Source organism: Gossypium hirsutum, chromosome A03 (genome assembly GCF_007990345.1).
Source record: "Gossypium hirsutum isolate 1008001.06 chromosome A03, Gossypium_hirsutum_v2.1, whole genome shotgun sequence".
NCBI classification, from domain to species: Eukaryota; Viridiplantae; Streptophyta; class Magnoliopsida; order Malvales; family Malvaceae; genus Gossypium; species Gossypium hirsutum.
In genome coordinates this window covers 23,090,949-23,111,841 of record NC_053426.1, presented here as the reverse complement: position 1 = coordinate 23,111,841, position 20,893 = coordinate 23,090,949, and positions in this window count along the sequence as shown.

Genomic DNA, 20,893 nt, shown 5'->3' with positions numbered 1-20,893 from the left:
AGACATACCTCGGATATCGATGGACGTTAAAAATCGGCTATTCAATCATTTTTGCTTTTCCCCGATCCAAGTCTGATTTCTTTTGTTCTTGATCTATATAATTCCAAAATAACCTCATTTAAACACAATTTTATTCAATTTAACCCAACAATAGATAAATGGTAAAATTACCATTTTACCCCTGATATTACATACTTTTACAAATTAATCCTAATTGCACAAAACACAAAATACACAAAATCTCACCACATCATAGTTAGGCCGAATCTTCCTTATGTCGTACTAATCCATATATTTCATTTATTTTTCATTTTAGTCCTTCAATTTATTATTTTTGCAATTTAGTCCTAATAATTCAAAATCATCAAAATCTCCAATACAAAACATATTAATCCAAAACATATATTTCATAATTTATCATCAAACATCACAAAACACAATTATTCATCAATGGCATAACTTAAAATGTTCACCAATATAAAAAAATTCAAGCATGGGTCGAGTAGTACTCGAAGCAACGATCTCAAAAACGTAAAAATTATCAAAAACAGAGCTAGATACATACCTTAATCAAGCTTGTTAATGGCCGGACATCACAAAGCTATATTTCTTTCTTTCTTTCTTTCTCAAGTTTCGTCAAAAACAAGAATTATGCATGCTTATTAAATTTTTATGTTTTATTATAACTTATTATAATAACCATTTTACTTAAATAACCTTTATAATAAAATAATAAACCATGATTTTATAAGGCTACTACCGTCCAATGCATATTATCATGGGAAATTTGCAACATAAATACTCTATATTAAAAAGCCACTAACAATTTAGCCTTTATGATTTAAACTGTCAAGTTTTCATTTTACGCGATTAAGCCTTTTTATTTAATTAAGCACACAAACAATCAAATTTTTATACGAAACTTTCAAACATGCTAATTCACATATAATAAACACAAAAAATAATATTTAAATATTTTTTACTTGGATTTGTGGTCCCAAAACCACCATTCCGATTAGGTCTAAATCGGATAGTTACATCTCATGCGAGCTGAGTATTGGAAAGCTCATAAGAGCTGTGGTGTGTCCGCAACACATGCAAGACCCCAACCAAATTGGTAACCCTAATTACATGTCATTTTTATCCTACAAACTTCATAAAGTTCAAAGGGACTCGGTAATTGTCGAATATACAGCCAGTATTTATTCATGTTGTACAATTCACTAACAATAATTCAATTTAACACATATTAATGTACAAATTAATTACACGGACTTACCTCGATGAGTTTTATGTAGATACGAAGGTGACTAATATAATATTTTTCCTTTGCCTCGATCTAACTCCGTATTAGGTCTAATCAGATCTAATTAAGCAAAAAAGTTGCTAATATCTCAAACTTCTATGGATAAGTTTTCTCTCTTTTTTTAATTTGGTGGTAGATGATGATAATAGATTTTTTTTATTTAATATCACTTTAATTGATAATTTCCAAAATTAACCTTAATGTTTCATGAAATTTCCAATGATGACTATTCATGCTTAACCAATAAGCATTTTAATGGTCTATTTACTATATAAGGACCTCCACTTTAAAATTTTATAGCTATTTAATACCTTTAGCTATTAGAACTCAACTTTTGCACTTAATGCGATTTAGTCCTCTTCATCAAATTAGGTATGTAAATAGTAAAATTTCTTAATGAAATTTTTATACTGTATTTCTATCATACAGTAGAACATAAAATAACAATAATAATATAAATTTTCTGACTTCATATTTGTGGTCCCAAACTACTGCTCCGATTTCACTGAAAATGGGCTGTTACAGAGGGCCCATAACTAAGTTTGCTTCAGGTTTCTGCTTAACCGACTTACCACCATTCAACATCAACTCATAGGATTGTAATTCCTTCATAAGCTAAGTCAAGGCATGCGCCTTGTTTCCTAAGTTGTAAGCGGTCCTAAAACCAGTAAACTCCTTGGTTAAGGATTTGAACACTATTTCAATTTGAGTGTTCACGTCTAGTTCAGCCCTATTATCCTCCCCTTCCACAAAGAATCCCATAAGCTTAAGCATATGTTCTTTGACTGGAGTACCGATTTTCTGTTGAGAATTCATCAAATTTGTAATAGCGGATAGTTGAGCCAATGCAACTTGGCCTCCGAGCGAATCCTTAAAATTTGCTCTAATCTCTTTGGCAGTACAAAAATTCTTATGTTGTTTTTGGAACACACTAATCATGTTCGCTAACATATACATCGAGCAATCGAGTCAAAATCTCCCCAACAATTTCTCGCTTTGGGCTAAGATTCAAGAGGGCACGTTTCATTAAGAACCAATTTGTGTTTCTCACAGTTGAGAACCATTAGCAAGTTTCGTTTACATAAGAGATGATCTTGAGTGTGTAACCATTGACTCAACACCCATCATGAACATGCTCTCATTTGTGAGTCATCTTGGGACAATCTCTTTGAAAGTCATGCAAAACTAGTTTTCCTTAAAAAGAAATCTCATCTAGTGAACCCACATGACAAAGTTTACCGTGGGCTGCGGCCAGGGTAGGAACCGACTTGAAAATTTATTATGCTATCACTTAGGGACCATCAATAAAGGTCGTAGGTCTTGCTTAAGGACCTTCTTCAACTTAATATTTCCAAAACATGCAAGGTTTTTTATCGCAAATTTCAAGAATGATCATACAATAGTCCTAGTGGCATTCTTATCTAATCTAAATGACATGCTTCCAGTAAATGCATGGCATGCTATGGCACTTTTATAATATTCACATTCATTCACAAGAATCAATCAATCATAAAAAACAAACAATTTTGATTCTCTACAGTTTTTCTTTTAAGGGAAAAACCGAAGAAGTGAATGTGAACTGTGCACCAAGTAGGGTCCCAAGAAAGGGAGGTGAGTCAAATTTGACCACTTAAAAACCAAGCATTTCCTAGCCAGAGCCAATCCTAAACATGCACCTCCTCATTACCACACTTCTCACAATTATCAAATAATCTAAAGAAGTGAACAGAACAATACAACACTTGTATTTTCTCATTACCACACCTTTTATTTTTAAATCGATCAATTGTAGATCATCTCATATATATATATCACAACTATAACATTACATAATATAAATATTATAAACAATTATAAAATAGATATATAATGAAATAAGTAATTAAAATAAAATTGTCAACCAAGGTTTCCATGGTTAAATTTCTAGAAAATAAAATTACATAAATTTTTGTCACAAGGCATTCCTTCGGTCTTCAACTGCCATTGCATTTTTCCTCATCATGGACTCCTTTGGGAAAAATTACATTTAAGTTCTATGTTTGTTTTCGGCTTACAAGAATTCTATAAATTTTTAAAAAATAGCCCTACGTAGAGATGATAGTCCACAATCTATTTTCTAAGAACCACAACATCGACAATAAAAAAATTATATATCAAATATATAATATCGCATCTATTCCTATATATAACTCAAAACATGCATAAGATCTAAAAAATGTCACTTTCTATGTAATCAAATCATTCAAGAAGAAGAGAAATTTATTTTGATTATTTGTTTATACGTATATATATAAAACACAACCTAGCTCATGATACCAATTGTTGGAAAAAAAAGGTTTTGGAAAACACAACAGAAAATAAAATTTAGGAAAACAAAGTTTTAATTTTTTTTTCAAAACAAGATTTCAGTTGTAATATCTAAAGTAATAAACACTTAATCAAAATTGTACATTTTCGAATCATCTAGGATGAGCGCTTTGACCAAGTAGTCTTCTTCACTATCCTCAAACTCATGTCTATAGAGTGTGGGCTCACTTCGAATCAGAAAAATTTTCACAAAAATTACCTGTAGGGTAATTTCACAATTTCTATAAACTTTTGGGTCAAGTTGTAAATCAGAAAAATATCTCTAGAAATTTTCTAACATAATCTCTTTAGAGAATTTTCTCTCTACAACATTCTCTTTAATTCAAGTGTGTGTAAATTAATGATCCCAGACTCTCTTTATATAGGGAGAGTTTAGAGAGTTTAACTATAATTAAACTTAATAATTTTAATATTAAATTAATATAATATTTATCGAGATAAATATTTAATTAAATTTAATATTAAATCGTATTAAAATAATAGAATATTTATCTACAAGATAAAAATTAAATTAAATTTAATATTAAGATAATCATTTTAATATTAAATTAATAAAATATTATTAAGATAAGTGTTAAATTAAATTTAATATTAAACTATTAAAATAATATTATTTTTGGAATAGTTAATCTGAAATCAAATTCTTTGGTAGAGTTCCAGTAGGAGTGTAACTCTTCCTATAACACCCCAAACCCAGCCTGGACGTTATGGCTGAATCTGGCGATGTCACATGAGATTGTTTTTGAAAACACATTGACCTTAAAATCGTCCCAATTATTAATCTTACTTAGTTCGAGAAAACGTGACTTAATTCATTTGATTTAAAACATTTCCTTTGCACGGAAGCTCTTAAAACCATTTCGTATGCGTGGTAGTTTAGTAAAACATTTGTTTCTTTTAAAAATTCGAGTTTTCCTACTACTAGCAGTAAAAACCGTAAAACAATGCAAAATCTCAAATTAAGCAAAAATCCGTAAAGGCCTTAATTACATCAAAATTTTCCCAAATATAAAATAAATCATAAGTAAACAGAAAGTAGTCCAAGTGGAAAACCGTGTGGCGACCGCTGAGTCTTCTACTGCTCCGATCCGTCTACTACTGGGGATTACCTAAACAGATAAAATAGAAAAGGGTGAGTTTTCGCAAACTCAATGTGTAATCCCCATAGATAAAACATGCATTCAAACATACATCAAAATACAGTCTGCGGCTGGAGCCCATTATAGAACCAGTATGGGCCTTAGCCCACTCAGATACGGATGCAAAATAGATCATCAAGGTCCTACCCACTAGCCTCTACACACCATCTCCGTCCAACCCTACACACCATGTGGAGATAAAATCAACCCACCCATCCCTACACACCAGGCAGTACGAAAATGCGGCACATAATCAGATAATTGTAGCTGAGTTGCCAGATATTAGGCTTAAAAGCCTTTCAGAGTACTTCCTCCAATATAACAACAACCCAACCCCGATGCAATCCAATATGGATCAATGGCATGGTAAAATGCAGTCTATCAAGTTACTCAAATAGTTCAGATTTACATGCTAAGTATCACATACTTAAATCGTACATCACATAATCAGATCATGAAATTAGGGGTCTAAGTAATGCTTACCGAACCTATAACAAGTCACAGTCAACTTGGGCGAACTGTGTACTGCCACATGGCCTACTACACTGGTGACCACATGCCCGTGTAGAGTCGACAGAATTATTTTTTGACTTTCGTCGATTCTCATTTTCTATATTTTTGAGTACACACCTGGTTTTGTTTGAAGCTAAACCGAACTCCAAGCACTCCAGAACCTAAAATCATCCAAAAGTCTCCAAATTAAATGCTACAAATGACAAACTAAACCGATCCCAACTGAGTTATTCAAAAGGTTCGACAACCAAAACTTACCTTCCAACGAACAGTGATCCCTCCACACCCCTAATATTCCTACGAACGATCACGAACCTATAAAACTTCCCCTATTTGAGAAAGAACACAAAATGTCCATTAAAACGCTAACCAAAAACTTAAGAAAATGGTAAAGTAGATACTTACCGAGCGAGCGAATTATGTCGAACCAAAAAAAACAATTGAAAAACAGGAAATGAGAGGGAAACCAAGAAAAATTTGGCAGAGTAAGGGAAAAAGAAAAATAACGTCAAAACTTCGAATTCTTGAAAAAAAGAAAAAAAAAGGATATGATACTAAATCCCTAAATTCTCTCCATCAACTCCCACTACTCAGAATTCTGATGCAACCAAAACCCTATCTCCCAACCAAACAAAATAAATCACCCCTGCTGAAGCTGGGACTCAAACACAATACCTCTAACACTCTAACACACATCTTAACCACTAGACCAGTAGGCCCATTCTGATATAACCTATCAACATTAAAACAAAAGCCTATTGAACAAGAGTGAGGCTTTGATTTAGAGGAAAACAAAATCTTGCCAAAGACATGGCTTGAACCCAAGACTTCTCAGACACTCCCAGAACACATAACCACTGAAGCAGATACAAATTTATGTCACAATTTCACAAAACAAAATATTTAAAATTTTGGGGCATTACACTTCCACTGCTGAACCATCAAACACCATCTGCCACCGGCCACCAGGATGCTGCCGTCGCAACTGTTGGCACCGCCGTGTTCGGTGATGTAGATGCGATACCTTTATGGCATCCCAAGCCGGTCTGGTCTGGCCACCAATTGGACCGTCAACCAGGTTTCACATATTGGGCCCTGTTCGACCAATTTTTAGGTTTTGGTCTCAGTTTTGGGCTCCCAGGCACAGTTTATGGTCTCAGGTCCAATTTTCAAGTTTAGTTACCCATTGGGACAATTGCTTGACTTGAAAATTAATTTACAAAAATATCATATTAATTTTAATAATTTGATTAATTTAAATTTACTTGATCAAAATTAATTTTCTCAAAAATCACTTAGATTTTTCAAAATAGTTTTTCAAGAAAATTCTTTAATCAAATTCTCTAGTTGAACAATTCTTACGACCACCTTATTTAATTGCACATCGAATAAATCGACTCAATTAAATTATTTCCAAAGTCGTAAAATTTTTTTCTGATTCAAATACAATCTGATCGAGCTTTTGTTGAGCTAGCAGAGGGACCAATCGGACATATACAATTATGCTATAGTAATTACAATTAAGTCCAGAAGCATCGTTCCGATAATTCGCAAGTACTTAACAGTGGAGTCAGTTCACAAGAAGTACCATATTGAAAAATCCTTATTGTATACTCTTTACGAAACCAACTCATCCAACTGCTTTGTCTAATGACATTGTCATGTGTATGCTACCCTTATGTGATATCATTGATTCCTTTAAGTTAAATATGTTCAGTCAATACAATCCTATTTTATCTCATTGTCACCATTGTGTCTTCTTAATGATTAATATGATCACTGTCAACAAATGAATTTGATAAATTTCTTGTTCAATAACAAGTAACCCATGGTTAAGCTCCATATCTATCAATCCATACAATGCCAATGTGAGGATATCATTAACTTTTTAATTGTGTTCTAAATTCCACTGTTGCTAGTAAAATCATGCCATACACAAGTCATGAACCCAATATACCATCTATGAGCTCGATCATTTTTAGAGCATAAGCTTCCACTTATATTAAAGCACATGAGTTGCATACGCATGGTTAGTGACTAACTCAGGATTTAGGTAAATCACACCATGAACATCACAAGTGAATTAATTCACAAACGGATTCAAAATTAATTAATCTTGGGTCCAATCCAATGTATCATTCTACCAATGAATGCATCTAGGTCTCTACCAATGAAGTTAACTACTCCGATAGCCAAGACTAGTCATCTCCCAAATTGGAATTGTAGATGACATAATAATCTTTCTTAGTATTTGAATAAAATGTTTACTTTGATTCTTTTACAGGATTACGGGCTTATTTAGATTACCTACTGAAGTAATTTGTCTTTCTCGCAATATAAATGTTCTTATAATGCCACTTATCTTCAGTTTGAACTTACACAATCAATAAGCTAATATTTGCTTGTCACAATTTCATTATGCATGCAAAATATGAAAGAAAAAAAATACAAAATACATAATACATAATAGTGAAATGTGACATTAACTTTATTTATTTATTCATCATTCAAATAAATAAAAAAATAGTTACATGTTTACTACAATATGAGCACATTTCCCAATAATATGCATGTTTCATACAGTAATGGAAGTTCTTGGAATTGAATTAGTATATAAAATAAATATAATTGGAATTGGAATTGAATGTATGCATTTGATTTAAGTTTGTATTATATTGACTTGAATCATAAAAGTACCATTGAGTATTATTGCTCAACATAGTATGGTTTGATTTCCTATATACAGGTTTAGGTATGTCTTGAGGTCTTAAGACGTGATTTTAGCATCCATAAAGCGATATTTGACTCAGATATGGTTGTATAGTCTCTTTTTGTTCTTTATATGGCATGTACCTAGGTTGAGTCAATTTTTAATATAATATGTGATCATGTGAACTTTTGGAATTAGAATTAGTATTTTGAATTGGCCATATGTTTAAATATATGATTTTGAGAATGTCACAACATTCAGCTAGGCGTAACTTATGGTATGCTAATAGTTTATATGGTAATGTATCTACATATATACATATTCCAATTAGTTTCAATGATGAGTATTGTGAAATGAATTGTGTACTTGAATGAATTTGTTGAAATCAATTTAAAGTATGTATGTATAGAATGGTAATTTGGTTATAATGAAACTCATTGAATATATATATTTGGTTGAAATGATAATTGTAAATGTGTTTGATATGTCTTAGGTGATTGAAAATAGCTGTCAAACTTGACTATTTAGAAGCAATATGTCATGTCGTGACGTTGAACATTAGTCGTCGCGATGAGATCAAGACAATATGTCACACTACGACGTCAAGCAATGGTCTTTGCGACGAGGCCAAGTCATTTTGTAGCATCGTGATGAGGAATCCTCGAAGTCATGATGTTAACTCCAAACTATCAAAACATTACAAATTGATCCTATTTTGACCTGGGATAGCATTAGAGCTCTCGTAAGCTCATATAAAACCCAAGAATATTTGTTTATTATATTTTATACTTTCATTGATCGTAATTAAATGTTTAATGATATAAATTGAATGTAATTTGGTTCCAAAAACAAATGTGACATCCTATAGCTTGGGCCCGATGACCGAGTCGGGTATGAGATGTTACATTTAGATCTGTAAATTTTAGGTTTGATTTGAGTTTTAAGCAAGTTCCTGAAAATGCCATTAATGTGTCTGTGAGAGAGTGTGTGTAGTAATCATTGATCTTTGGATGTTTTAAGTTGCTAATTTTATTTGTAATGTTAGATTTAGATTTAGATTTTGGTTACTTCGGATTAAAGTTCTCTTAAGTTGCTTATGAAGATAAAATGGTGTATCACTTTATCGAATGCTTTGTTCATAGTAGGTTTAGTATCTTTAATTGTTAGATTATGATATACTAACTTGGTTCTCTGTTTTCTTTGTGAAATTGAAGTGAAAGAGGTTGCCAGAAGTTTTAAAGCTAATGGAAAGGCTATAGTTTTGGAGGAATAGACGAGTTTTCGATTTGTGTATTTTAATTTTCGACATACTTGATATGTTTCTTTAAATTAAATGCTTAGGAATGATAAGTTTGAATTGCTACTTGACTTATTTATTTGATATACGAAATGTTTGTTTGAAGTTTAGCATGAGTTGGAGATGTATACAGTTGTTGATATGTTCATTTGAGTTGGAATATGATATTTTGTTAACTTAAGGCTAAGTTTTTGCTTAAATGACATTATTATGATAGCATGATGGCTATAGTGTTAATTTATGGAAATGTGTTAAAACAACCCTTTTGAAAAATAGTAAAAAGTTCTCCGGTATAATTAACATGCCATAGGATATGGAGCTCTTATATAATTTTTGTTTCAAGATTGCTTTTGCACTTGGGAGTATAGTATAGTTGTGAGGATTTATTAGACAAGTATGTAATGTATGACCATGGAAATGACAATGTTCACATTTTTCCATTTTTGATCAATCCAAAATCATGCTTAAAAACAAAACATCATTAGGCAACCAATTTATTAATTTTACAAAGTATAAAGTTCTTAAAATCTTCACTTAAGCTCTAATTACCCAATTACCTTAAGTTATGTATAAGGTACCTGAATCTGCTTAGGCTTAGAATTTGTAACAGCCCGATTTTAGCGCTAGTCGGAATAGTGGTCTCGAGACCACAAATCCAAAGTTAGATAAATTATTTTACTATTAAAATAGAGTCATAGCATGTCTATAATAGTGTATGAAAAATTTGGTAAGTTATTTTTGACGTTTTTTAGCCGAATTACGAAAAAGGACTAAATCGCATAAAGTGCAAAAGTCCTAATTTGAAAGCTAAAGGTGTTATTTTTTTAGAGAATTAAATTGGGGGATTTTAACGGGCAATTATACCCCTAGAAATAGAGTGGCCGGCCATAGGAGACATATGTGGTCAAAATTTTCAAAATTTGTTAGGTTAGGTGACCAATTTTGACTAAAATAGAAATAAAATAAAAGAAAGATGATATCATCCCTCACTCATATCTTTTCTCCACTAATAATCAGCCATGAAAGGGGGTTTGAGAGCTTAAAAATTTTTAGAAACTTGAAGCACTCACAAGTAAGTGATTTCCATACCCTTTGTTGATGATTTTTGCATTTTTGAGACCCTTGAAGCATGAGCTTTCAAATGAGGGGACTATCTTGCAAAATGGTTAAAGGTCTAGGGTTTTTCCATGAGAGAATTTAGGGTGTTTTCTGAAATTTTATGGAAGAATATGAGTCTTAGTTAGGCAATAGATAACTTTTGTGAAAGGTGTTACCATGAAAACACCAAAAGGGACTATTTTGAACAAGTTGTAAAATAAGTGATAAATGTGTGAAATAGAGAGAATTTAGGGTTGCTATAAGAGTAAAAAGAGTTCAGCTAAGCTTAATATGAGGAGAATGTGACAGCCCTAATTTGACCCCAGTCGGAAAGTGGTTTCAGGACCACAAAACCGAGTCATAAAAATAATTAGATGTTATATTCTGTGCTTACTATATGTGAAGTTGCATGTGTGAAAATAACTTTTAATATTGTCATTTGTGAGTGAAATTATTAAATAGGGCTTATGTGAAAATTTGTGAAAATATGATAGGTTATTTTTGTAGTGGCCAAATAATTAATGGTGTAAATAAGTGGATTTGCATGTCAAATTTCCCACTTTAGTTGTAGTGGCCGACCATGATAATGATGATAAGTAAAATATGTATTATATAATAATATTATAATGGTAATAGTTTAATTTATGAAATAAAAAAATTAAGTAAAATAAGAATAGATAATAGAGAAACAAAATGTTTGTTTCATCTTCTTCCTTAGTAGCCGAACCTAAAAGAAGAAAAGGGGATATAGCATTAGGTCACTTTGAGCTTGAATTAAGGTATGAAATCCATGTTAGTTTTTGAAATTTTTGCGTATATTAAGCTAGTTACTAAGTCCCTTACTTGCCCATATCAAAATTTTGAATTTGGTAGTAATATGAGTATTCGGCTATGGAAGATGTTTAAGGGAATGGTTGTTGCCTTTATGATTTAAGGAATAATTAGGAATGGGTGATGTTTGAACTAGTTTAATGTTCATATAGATAGTTTGAATGATAGAAAAAAATTGGCTTTTGTAATTGTGAAAATGTCGAATGTGAACATAGATAATAGTTGAGTAATGCTTGTGTTTAGAATGATGGAATGGAGTGGATGCTTTAAATGTGTTATGAACAATTATAAGTTAAATTAAAGTTTTGCTAAATTACCATTGTCATTGCTGAATATGTGTTTAATTAAAGAAGAATTTGTTGTTGGATGTTTCAAATGATTTAGATAGTTATAAAGTAAGTTTGAGATAAGTCTTATGTTTTTGAGAAAGGTTAATATGTTTGGGTTGAATTTGTGGCTAGTTCGGTTATGATATGCATGGATAATAGTATAGGTGTATTAGGTAGTGGTTTTAATCAATGTGTTCTAAAAGAGAATTGATAATTAGGGTTATTTTGTTATACCCGAATTTGATCAATAAATAAATAAAATGTTTTAATATGATTATATCATATCAAGATTTATGCTTTGATTTTATTTCAATTTGTAATTCGGCACTTGTCCATGATTTGATAGTTGGATGTGTATGTATATTAATTTATGAAAATTCGAAAATGCAAGGTAATAAGTTAGGGAAATGTTCCATGATAGCTTAAGTTTATTAATAGGAATAAATGCAATTGTTAAGTGTAGCTTTGAAAGCTATGGTAAGAATACAATATGTATCCGATATTATAATAGTATATTCGAACATGTCATTATATATATATATCAAGTTGTATGTGTGATTGTTTATCAAATTTTATAACAGTCTTATAAGTTTTGTGTTCGTGTATTGTAAGCTAAATATGAAATGAATACTTGGCTATGAAGGTTATAAGTTAAGTCATAGGAATTTTGGTAATGCTCATATTTGGTCATTAAGGTTATATTGTACTTTGGCTATATGTATTATATGTTAAGGAAAATTACTTGTTTAATATATATATATTCGGTCATAAAGATGTACATGAGGAAATGTTAAATAAATTGTATTAAATGGCTTAATGTGATTAAAAATGTGTATGACCATTTTATATTTGAGCTAAGAATAGCTATATGATTTATTAAGTTTCTTGTCATATTCGGTCATAAGCTAGCATAATGGGACCTTATAAATTAATTTTTTTGTTTGAATTAGCTCAAGAGCATAGAGAACCAAGGTTGGACAGAGGAAAAGAAAAAGTAATTGAGTAGCCGACCCGAGACTGTTCAAATATATTCGAGGTAAGTTTTAAGTAGTTATATATATAATATTATTCGAAAATGACATGACAGATTATGAGAATTAAGTGTTAATTGTCATATATGTACATGGCCGAATGGCAATTTGTAGTGGAAGTAAAAAGTGATATATTTTCATGATCAAATGATAGTGTTAGATGAAAATGAGTAAGGTTTTACGTGTAAACTATTATGTATTTAAATGTGAGTGATGAAATGAGATAAAAGTGAATGAAATATAGGATGATATATTCGAATGATGATTGTACCTAAATCGGTGTAACATCCTGATTTTCGGATTTATTTGCGGTTTTCAATATTTTGTAAAGATTTTAAAATTTTGTACTTGAATGTGAAATTAATATTTTGAGTAGGTAAATGGGCTTATAGAAGGCCCATGTGTTGGCCAAAACCCGGTTGAATTTTTGAATATTTGGACTTAGGAGTTAGGGGTTCTGGCTAGATGGCCCTTGTATAGAGTTATGGGTAAATTGCATCACAAAAAGAGCCTTAGTAGAGTGGCAAAGGGTGACGCCACTAGGCTCCTAAAAAGGTGGCGTGTGGAGCATTGGGGAAGGCATGGGATCGATTCCCTGTGTTGACAAATAGATGCATTTATTTTTAAGTGCAGGAGGGGTAGTGTTGGAGTCCAGGTGGATTCTGCTAAAGGAGAGTTTGAATCAGTCCAAACGCTTGGATTAAGGAGTGATAAGGGGAGAGATTTAAGGGATTTGGAGAGAGGCTAAGAGTTGGCCGAATTAGGGGAATTAGAAACGGGATTTCGGCAGAGGGGTATTAGGTTAGTATTTCGGCACTTAGGGTATTGAGTGGTGCCGTTTTCTTCTGCTTAAACACCTTAGGGTTGTTCTTTTCTCTCTTTTTCCTCTCTAGCCAAAACCATCATTCTCTCTATTCTTCTTTCTTCATTTTTTCTTCTTCAAAACCCTTCATCAAACCTGTTGTTCATCAACACTTGTGCCGAAACCACAAAAGCCGAAACCTTGAAAAATACATTAGTTGTGCCGATTTCTTCCAAGCCAAATCATTCGATATTTTAGTGCCTAATAAATGACAATCATCTTTTCTAAACCCTAGATATCTGTCGGCAATTCTACATCAAGGTTATAGCCTCACATTGTCATCTCCTTCATCACCCAAAAGCCGAAAACCATAGATTTGGGGGCTTATAGCTGAAATTTCTTCAACTCCTGGATTCGGGTTTTACCATTGTTTTAAGGATAAATCTGCACTGGATTGAGTGGAAATCGAGAAAGAACAAGGGGTAAGTGCTTATTATCTCAGATCTAGTCCTATTTTTACAAGTTAGGAAAAGACGAAGTCCCTAAACTATAGGGAGGCTGTCGATTTGGGCCTTTGGCTCTCTAAGGTCTTTAATCAATGTTTTCTGTCAATGATTAGTGTTTACTTAAGCGTTGGAGAAGGCGCGGTTCCTTGGGGCAATCAGATTCGGAGCTAGCTATCGGTTTTTGCAGAAAGGTAAGGTTTTAAAGGTTTTTAGGGACATGGCTCGGTCTTGGATGAGTAAGTTTTGGGGTTTAGTGATTATGGTTTGTAAATGAGAACTATGCTAATCAATTGTAGGACATCAGAAGAGATCTCAGTAGCAGTCGTCGCGAATCAGGTGTGTACCGAACACCCTTTCTTAGTTCAATTCGGCAAAAGCCGAAATGCCAAAATTCCGGCATTTTATGGGCTTGTGAGTATGCGAATGCTCTCAAGACGTAGAGTAATTGTTAGATCTAGCACCGCAAGGTGGTAAGTAAGTTTGTGTGACGTCTTAACGTACTTCAGAAAAAGAGGGCCTCGATGGGCCAAAATTGGGCCCAATGGGCTTACGGACCAATATGGGTAAGAGATGGGCAAATTAGCCCGTTAGTTAGATGGTGGAACCAAATTGCATAAAACTGTTGAAAATTACTAAAGTAGCTTGTGTAGTTGCTAAGTTACGAAAATTACCCCTAAAGAGCAAAATTATCGATATACCCCTAGGGTTTAAATTGGCTAAACTGCATGATTGATTAACACTGTATTTTACATTATATGCTTTTATTAATATCTGTTGCATGGGATTGGGGCATTGATGGAGGAAGTATTGAAAGTGGTTCATCCACGTACTGGAGGCTTTGCCTCAACTTACTGATATTTGAGCAGCGTTGCTGCAACTGTGGAGTGTAGGGCTGGGTGGGTTGAGATATTCCCCACATGGAGTGTAGGGCTGGTACGGGGGCAGTGTAGCGGTTGGTGGGTTGAGTAGTCTCCCCAGATGGGTTTGTATGCATTACTACTATTGTTACCTATGTTACTGAACTGGGCCTATGGACCACACTGTTATGTAAAAAAGGGCTAAGGCCTTGCTACTGTATTCTGAAAAGAGCTTCGGTCCACTGTGTACTGTTATCTGAATAGGGCTTAGGCCCAATGGGCTTGAGCTGATTTGGGCTTTGGATGGGTTTCTGTATGCACTGAGCTTCCCAAACTCACCCCTTCCTCTTCCATCCTTGCAGGTGAGCCCTAGTTGGTGGACTTGGAGCTGGGCAGGATTCAGAGTGGCCATGAAGATTGATTGCCAGATTTAATAAGTTTAGCATTTAATTTGGAATATTTTTATTATGCTTAAAGTTGTAATAAGGCCGCTCTTTTTAATTAATTTTATTTTGGGGATTATTAAACTGGTTAGCACTAGGGTTCGTTTTATAAAAACTACTTGTTTTTAAAAGATCACGATGATGCGTAAAGTTTCCGCAAAGTAAATGTTTTTCCAAGAAAATAAATATTTTAAGCAGACTTAAACTTGTTTTAATGTTCGTAGACACGTAACCTATGTAAAGTGTGGCAATGGATGTGTGCATGTCTAGGATTGGATCCGGGAAGAGCTTGGTACTTAAGCGGTCCTATAAGACTCACCTCCTCTTTTCTGGCTTCCTACCTGGTGCACAGCTTCCATTCACTTTAACTTAAAACAAGAACAGATTTTTGCTAAACTCTAAACAAAGAATTTAGATAAACACATGTTTTTTGAAACATCTCCATGTGACATACTAAATTCGGCCGTAACGTCTGGGTCGGGTTTGGGGTGTTACATTTAGTGGTATCAGAGCCTAATTGCAACAACTCGGCTGTGGATCGGGTCCGAAAATCTTTTCAAAAAAAAAGTTTTTCTATAAGTTTTCGAAGATGTTCAAAGTTTTTCTATTGTTAAACGGGGTTAAATCAATAGTTTTTGTCTTCAAATCAAATCTTTTTATTTTCGGTAAACAAAAACATGGGTATTTTAAAAAATTTTAAATGGACTGATAAGGAAGTGGCACACTGAATCCCCGGCACCAAGTCTATAAGTGTTCTTTTTCTGCTTTAAATATTTATATGGAACTGGACTAGAAATAATACTGTAGACAGTACTGAGCCTTAGAGATAGTGCTATTAATAATGTAGTATTAGGGCTACAAAACTGGGACCGTAGCTAAATTGTGATTGCGCGGAAATAACTCTGAAACTCTATCTGTTCATAAGACATTTTGTAATAAACAGTGAAACCAGTAAACTAATGTCATAAAATTTGTAAACAGATAAATCGTTATAAGTACAAGGGTTACTTGGGGAAGAGGCCGAGGTAGCACCCAAGCTGGATCTGCGTCATCTGAACACATACCAGCTGGCGAGGCACGTCCACCACCGGTAAATGAAAATGGGCCGTATGACCAGGCCGCAGGGGATGACGCTTTGTCTCAGGCCATGTTGAGGGTTTTGGAAAGGGTGGCCGGAGCTAACATCGGGCCCACGAATAGGGGGTCCATTTCTGAACGACTTCGGGCCAAAGGAGTTGAGATTTTTAGGGGCATATTTGGAGTGGCCCCAAATGTGGCTGAGTACTGGTTGGAAGCCACAGAGCAGATCATGGATGACCTGGACTGCTCAGTAGAACAGAAGTTGAAAGGGGCAGTGTCGTTGCTGCGGGATGAAGCGTATCAATGGTGGATTACTGTGAGAGAGGGACCCCAGCTGAGAGCGTAACATGGGAGCTGTTCAAACAGACCTTTAAGGAAAAATATGTTAGAGCTAGCTATGTGGATGGACGCAGAAAGGAGTTCTTGAATCTGACCTAGGGAAATAAGACCATTGCTGAATATGAGGCGAAGTTTCTATGATTGAGTTGGTATGCTAATGGCATCGTTTCCACCGAATACAAGCGCAACGTTCGTTTTGAGGATGGCCTCAGAGATGAGTTAAGGGTGCTCATAGCTCCGCAGAGAGAGCGAGATTTCGCTGCACTGGTAGAGAAGGCTAAGATAGCCGAGGAGGTGAAACAAACCGAACGAAAGAATCGTGATAGGGATCGGAATCGGTTCAGGAGGGATGCTGGACCAGCGGGTGCTGCAAATCAAAATGTTAAGAGAGGTAGGATGGAGGAACCGGTTCGAGCAGTTCCGGTGAACACAGGTAGACCGCAAGCTTGTGGGGATTGTGGCAGAATGCATCAAGGAGAGTGCTGGAAGCGTTCTGGGGCTTGTCTTCGTTGTGGGTCTAAGGAGCATAGGATTAAGGATTGTCCTAGGAGGGCCACTTAGGCTCAGGTGGCCGAACAAGGGGCTGCGCGACCGGCTCAACCTGTGAGGGATGGACCGCCGCTGCCAAGAGGTCGTGGACAAGGTTGCGGTGGTAATGGCCGTGGACGTGGGGCACCCGGCAGGGGTATTGGTAACGCGGATGCTCGTCAGCCAGCTTTAGTGTATGCTGCTCGTCGTCGCGAGGAGGGTGACGCACCTGATGTCATAACTAGTACGTTTTTTATATATGGTGTACCTTATACTGCTCTGATTGATGTGGGATCAACCCATTCATATGTGGCATATAACATTTCTGGGGCACTGGGTGTGCACTTCGAGGAGACTGTGTGTGGGGTGTCTGTGATAAGTCCTTTAGGTCATTCGGTTAAGGTAGAGAAACTCTTCAAGGAGGTGCCTCTAGAGATTCAAGGCGGGGTTTTCTGTGGGGATTTGATGGAGTTACCGCTTGAAGAATTCGATTTGATACTAGGGATGGATTGGTTGACCAAGCATAAGGCAACTTTGGATTGTGCAGCTAAGAGGATGGTGTTAAGGACTGTCAATGATAAAGAGGTAATGATTATTGGAGAACGGAGGGATTACTTATCCAATGTAGTATCGGCGTTGAGGGCTAAGAAACTGATGCGCAAGGGGTGCGAGGCATATCTGGCTTTGGTAAGCCAAGCTGAAACTGAGGATCTGACTGTGGAGACCATCAGAACTGTTAGGGAATTCCGAGATGTTTTTTCGGAAGAGCTTCCTGGATTACCTCCAAATCGGGAAGTTGAGTTTGGAATCGATTTGATGCCTGGAACAGCTCCAGTATCTATTGCACCCTATAGGATGGCACCGAAGGAGTTAGTGGAACTGAAGGCTCAAATTCAACAGTTGTTAGATAGAGGCTTCATTAGGCCTAGTGTGTCTCCTTGGGGAGCACCGGTCCTGTTTGTGAAGAAAAAGGACGGAACGATGCGCATGTGCATCGATTATCGCCAGTTGAACAAACTGACGATTAAGAATATGTATCCACTACCAAGGATTGACGATCTGTTTGATCAGCTTAGGGGAGCTTCGGTTTCTCCAAAATCGATCTTCGTTCTGGATACCATCAGCTAAGGGTAAAAGAAGGGGATATTCATAAGACAGCATTTCGAACTCGATATAGACATCATGAGTTTGTGGTCATGCCGTTTGGGCTGACGAACGCACCTACAGCTTTTATGGATCTGATGAATCGAGTATTCCAACCTTACTTGGATCGGTTCGTAGTCGTCTTTATCGATGATATCCTGGTATACTCTGAAACGGAGGCGAAGCATGAGGAGCATGTCCGTATTGTGCTGCAAGTGTTAAGGGAAAAGGAGCTCTATGCGAAATTCAGCAAGTGTGAATTCTAGTTGAGGGAGGTAACCTTCTTAGGGCATGTGGTCTCTGCTGAGGGGATTAAGGTGGATCCTCGTAAAATTGAAGCAATTCTGGAATGGAAGCCACCTAGGTCAGCATCGAAAATTTGGAGTTTTCTAGGGTTAGCAGGTTACTACAGAAGGTTTGTAGAGGGTTTCTCGGTGATGGCGGCACCCTTGACAAAACTCATAAGGAAAGGAGTACCATTTGTCTAGACCGAGAAACAGCAAAAAGCTTTTGATCGGTTGAAAAAGGTATTGACTGAAGCACCAGTGTTGATTCAACCGGTGTCCGGGAAGGACTTTACTGTATACAACGATGCGTCACATGTGGGGTTAGGTTGCGTACTGATGCAAGAGGGCAAGGTGGTCGCTTATGCATCGCGACAGCTTAAGGCTCATGAGGTGAGTTACCCTACGCATGATTTGGAGCTAGTAGCGATGATTTTTGCGTTAAAAATTTGGAGACACTACTTATATGGGGAAAAGTGCATCATATACACAGATCATAAGAGCCTAAAGTATTTGTTGACTCAAAAGGAGTTGAACCTTAGGCAACGAAGATGGGTGGAGTTGCTTAAAGACTACGACTGTTCGATAGAGTACCACCCAGGAAAGGCTAAGGTGGTGGCGGATGCGTTGAGTCGAAGGGTTGTTACTGATTTGAGAGCCTTGTTCGCACAATTAAGTCTGTACGACGATGGAAGCTTGTTGGCAGAACTGCAAGTAAGGCCTACTTGGACTGAGCAGATTAAGGAAAAACAGTTGAAGGACGATTCATTAGCTCTTCGGTTCCAGCAAGTTAAGAATGGTGAGAACGAGGATTTTGGGTTGAACACTGAAGGAGTTCTGTGCTTTCGTGGAAGGGTTTGTATTCCAAAGGACCTTGAATTGAGGCAGTTAATTCTAAAAGAGGCTCATGGTGGACTCTGTGCCATGCATCCTGGGGGGAATAAGTTATATCGAGACTTGCGAGAGGTGTACTGGTGGCCCGGATTAAAACGAGAGGTGACTGAATTTGTTGGGAAATGTCTAACGTGCCAGCAGGTTAAGGCTGAGCACTAATTGCCTTCGGGATTACTGCAACCTGTGAAAATTCCGCTATGGAAGTGGGAAAGAGTAACAATGGACTTTGTGAGTGGGTTACCTTTGACACCCACCAAGAAAGATTTGGTGTGGGTGGTTGTGGATAGGTTAACAAAATCTGTTCATTTCATACCTGTTCATACCGACTACTCACTGCAAAAGTTGGCCAAGTTATATGTGGCGGAGGTAGTGCGACTGCATGGGGTGCCAGTGTCGATAATTTCTGATCGAGACCCTAGGTTTACATCTCGGTTTTGGCAGAAGTTGCAGGAAGCGTTGGGTACACGATTGGATTTTAGCACCGCTTTTCACCCACAGACATATCGATAGTCAGAAAGGGTTATTCAGGTTCTGGAGGATATGTTGAGAGGTTGTATCATTGATTTTCGTTGAAGTTGGGAGGACTACTTGGCATTGGCGGAGTTTGCTTACAATAACAGCTATCAAGCAAGTATTCAGATGGCACCATATGAAGCGCTCTATGGGTGAAGATGTCGTACGCCGACGTGTTGGACAGAGTTGGGTGAACGACGAGTGCTTGGACCGGAATTGGTGGCAGACACTGAAAGTAAGGTTAGGCTGATAAGGGATCGGTTAAAGGAGGCATCCGATAGACAGAAGTCGTATGCGGATCTGAAGCGCAAAGAGATTGAGTTCGCTGTTGGGGATATGGTTTTCTTGAAGGTTTCCCCTTGGAAGAAAATTTTGGGATTTGGTAAGAAGGGTAAGTTGAGCCCACGGTTTATTGGGCCTTACCAAATTGTTAAGCGGGTTGGACCAGTGGCTTATCAGCTAGAGTTACCACCAGAATTGCATCGTATCCACGACGTTTTTCATGTATCCATGCTGAGGCGGTATCGATATGACCCAACTCATAACATACTAGTTGCAGAAATCGAGGTACAGTCAGATTTAACTTTCGAAGAGGAACCTGTGCAAATACTTGATCGTGACGTCAAGGTGTTGAGAAGGAAATCAGTTCCACTAGTGAAAGTACTTCAGAGGAACCATGGCAAAGAAGAAGCTACTTGGGAGACTGAGGAGGCTATGCGTCAACAGTACCCTCAACTGTTCTAGTAAGGTAAAAATTTTGAGGTCGAAATTTCTTTAAGGAGGGTAGAGTTGTAACATCATGATCAAATGATAGTGTTAGATGAAAATGAGTAAGGTTTTACGTGTAAACTATTATGTATTTAAATGTGAGTGATGAAATGAG